Here is a 4,232-nt window from a genome sequence, read left to right as displayed (position 1 = left end):
AACAACTCATCTAAATATTTTTTTCTTAAATTCAAATTTTTCTTTCAAAGTAGTGTAGAAATATTACTATATAAGTTACAAAATTTAAAATTTGGATTAAATAACTATATTTTCAGAAAATTTAAAAAACACTCTTCGTTATACTACTTAACATTTCCTTCTAAGGAAGCATGTTCCGGTGCATATAAATATATCTTCATTAATTTTTTTCGCATAATTTCTTCCGTCAAGTGGAAGTATTGTACTTTTACTGCAATATTAGGCAAAAAAAATTAGATTATAAGGATATATTATGCTTAATAATCCTCTCAAAACCCTTGTTGAACATGATTTACCTGGACTAACAGCTTAACGGAAAAAGAAAAACAAATAAAAACCAACAAACTCACGCCACTTCAAGTGGCACGGAGGGGTCCAACACCACTTCAATTGGCATAGTGACCTATTTTTGCAAGTTTCTGTTCAGGTGGGCTACTTAAACAAAACTTATGTTCAAGCAGCTCAGAAATATAACAAAGTCGATGTTATGACCACATAATACCATTGGTCGCTCACTAGGATAATCTGCGGCCAACAAACAAGGATGTACATATTTTAAATATCACATGCTACCTGCTTAACACATACTAAGACCGTTCATTAAACTACCAGTCAAAAGGAGAATAATTAGCGAAAAGAACATAAGAACACATATAAATCAATAGGCTCAGTTCCAAGATGGACAAAACCAAGTATGACATCAAAGACTTCTTTTATCCAATAATATTAAACCAAGACGCCTTTTCACCGGTAGACAAAGGTTAATGTTTTCAAATGATCTTGACAGCGGGTCTGTAAAAAAGAAATTGATTCACTTCTAACGTGTCTTTTTAATGAAAGTTTCAAACAAAAAGATAAAATCATATACTCTTGAATACTATAAATACCAAGATAAAATCCTGCCAATAACACACACCTTTTGACTCTAACATAAACACTCTCTTATAATGGGGGATGGTCGTTAACAACGGTTTGCCAGGGAACCCTTATACAACAGACAGTTTTATAACCGTTGGATGGTTAATCCAACGGCTATTATTAAAAAAATAGTCATAGGGACCGCGAACATTATCTAGGGTTCGGAGAAATTATTTTTTTGTCCCTGACATTGTCCGCGGTCCCTGTGACTAATTTTTAATAACAACCGTTGGATTAACCATCCAATGGCTATAAAACTGTTTGTTGTATAAGGTTCCCTGGAAAATCGTTGCCAAGGACCGTCCCTCCTCTTATAATATCTTCACTATCTTAATCTTTAAGATATTTGCCTTTATCCAATTTCGTTCGCTGATTATCACGCCGGAGGTGCTTGACGACCAACACCTTTGGGCAAACATTATTTTGCAGGATCATACAACAGATTAGAACCACCCGGATAAAATAACACATACGACGGAGTGAATTTGACATTTTCTAGCTGATAAAATATTTTTTTATTAGAAACTTAATTGTCAAATTTTATTTGCTTGCTTATCATAAATATTAATGAACATTTTACATGTATAATAATTTTACTAAAAAAATAATTCAGTTTACTAGAATTAGCTTTTACTGTGTGAAGGTCTTGTTTAGAGATGCACAAAATCCGGGCTTTAAAAAGCCCGATTTTTTTGGAAAGAGATTGGGCCACCCCGTAGAAGAGGAACCAGGGCATAGCCCGCAGAATCTGTTAACCAACAACGTAATGAACCTGACCCTGTGGTGAATGAAGACAGTGAAGAGGACCCAGACTATAATGAATATGATGAAGAAGATTATGTAGAAGAAGAGCCTGAGGATACCCATCAGGGAGAGAACCCCATGAATGAATTTATGGAACTGTTAAGAGCAAATCTGAACCAACAGCCTATTCCACCACAGCCACATGCTGCCCAACAGACTGCAGCCACTGCCTTTAGGGCATTCAAATCTCTCAAACCCCCAGAGTTTCTAGGATCTACCGACCCCGTTGAAGCACGGGCCTGGCTCAAAGAGATAGAAAAGCCCTTCTAGATACTAGGTGTAGAGGAACGGCACAAGACCATTTTCACTTCTTACATGCTGAAAGGAGAAGCTAACTACTGGTGGGAGTCCAAACGAAACCTAGAGACTGATGTTGTGATCCTATGGGATAGATTTACCTGACTGTTCTTAGACAAGTATTTCCCTAAGTTTATGGAGACCCGGATGGATATTAAATTTCTGGAGTTGAAACAGGATAAGATGACTGTGGCAGAATATGAGGCCAAGTTTACTGAGTTGTCAAGATTTATGCCTGAGTTTGTGAATATCGAAGAAAAGAAAGCACGAAGGTTTCAGCTTGGTCTGAAATAGTGGATCCAAAACCGAGTGGCGGTGTTAGAACTGACAGACTATGCCATCTTAGTGCAGAAAGCCTCAATTGTTGAAGCTGGCAGCGATCAAAGTGTGAAGGAAAAGGAAAATAGGAAGAGGAAGATAGGAAGCCAAGGCGGAGGAGGAGGAGTAGGAACTGTAAACAGGAGCCTTCCAAGTAGGTTCGTCAGGGGAGCGGTGTCCCAACCTGCACGAGGCCCCAGATTTAGAAAGGCCCCGAGTGAGAGTGTTGGCCAGGGCGGCGGACAATCTAGGGTAACGTTCCAAAGCCAACCCCGTGCCCCAATACCCGAATGTCAGACATGTGGGAGAAGACACCTTGGAGTGTGTACCCAGGCGAGAGCCCCTCTAAAATGTTATAGGTGTGACCAAATCGGACACCTTACCAACAACTGCACCCGACCCAATGTGACGTGTTTCCAATGTGAGAAGGTAGGACACATGAGAAAGGATTGTCCGACATTGAAGCCCCCAGCCTCAGGGATGAGCAGAGATGCATCTAACCGACCCCCAGCTGCTAGGACCTTCAACATGACCATTCAAGATGCTGTCCAAAACACTGACGTGATAGCAGGTACCCTTTTGTTAAATTCCGAACATGCAAATGTCCTATTTGATTCTGGAGCAACCAAGTCATTTATATCTCAAGATTTTGCTAAAAAGTTAAAACTTAACACCATACCCTTACGCGAGGTATTACAACTGGAAATAGCAAACAAAGAAATAATTCCTGTGAATCAAGTACACCCTAAGTGCAAGTTAAAATTAGAAGGGAAGGTCTTCGAGGTTGACCTAATCCCATTTGCGTTAGGAGAATTTGATGTAATCTTAGGAATGGATTGGTTATCCAGTAATGGAGCGCAAATAGATTGTGAATAGAAGAGGGTAAAGATAAGAGTGCAAAATGGGAAAGAAGTAGTGTTTAGAGGTCAACGACAGAAGCAGAAATTTCTGACCATGCTACAGGCAAAAAGGTTATTAAAGAAAGGTAACGAGGCCTATTTGGCTTATGTGGTAGATACCAAGAAGGGAGTCCCTAATATACAGTACATACCCGTAGTGAACGAATTCGAGGATGTGTTTACAGAGAACTTCCCAGGGTTGCCACCTGACAGGGAAATAGAATTCGCTATAGAATTAGCACCAAGAACGGCACTAGTATCCAAGGCCCCATATAGGCTAGCCCCAGTTGAGATGAAGGAACTAGCTTCTCAACTACAAGAGTTATTAGATAATGGAATGATAAGACCCAGTGTGTCGCCATGGAGAGCGCCAGTACTGTTCGTAAAGAAAAAGGACGGCATTATGAGATTATGCATAGACTATCGAGAATTGAATAAGCTGACTATTAAGAATAGGTACCCTCTCCCCGGGATTGATGACCTATTCGACCAACTCAAGGGAGCTGTACATTTTTCCAAAATAGATTTGAGAACAGGATATCACCAATTAAAAATCAAACCTGAGGATATACCGAAGACTGCTTTTCGCACTAGGTATGGGCACTATGAGTTCTTAGTCATGTCGTTTGGGCTAACCAATGCACCCGCAACCTTTATGGATTTGATGAACAGAGTGTTCAAAAAGTACCTAGATATATGCGTGATAGTTTTTATAGATGATATTCTGATCTACTCAAAGACAGAGCAAGAACATGCAGAACATTTGAGGATAGTCTTAGAAATCTTGAGGAATGAGAAATTGTATGCCAAGTTCTCGAAGTGCGAGTTTTGGTTAAGAGAAGTTCAGTTTTTAGGACATGTGGTGAGTAGCAAAGGAGTTTTAGTTGACCCTACCAAAATAGAGGCGGTATCCAACTGGGAAAGACCAACTACCCCAACAGAGGTTAGGAGTTTTGT

The sequence above is a fragment of the Apium graveolens genome, chromosome 3 (assembly GCF_009905375.1).
Source record: "Apium graveolens cultivar Ventura chromosome 3, ASM990537v1, whole genome shotgun sequence".
Lineage (NCBI taxonomy): Eukaryota > Viridiplantae > Streptophyta > Magnoliopsida > Apiales > Apiaceae > Apium > Apium graveolens.
Note: the sequence above shows the minus strand (reverse complement) of the source record.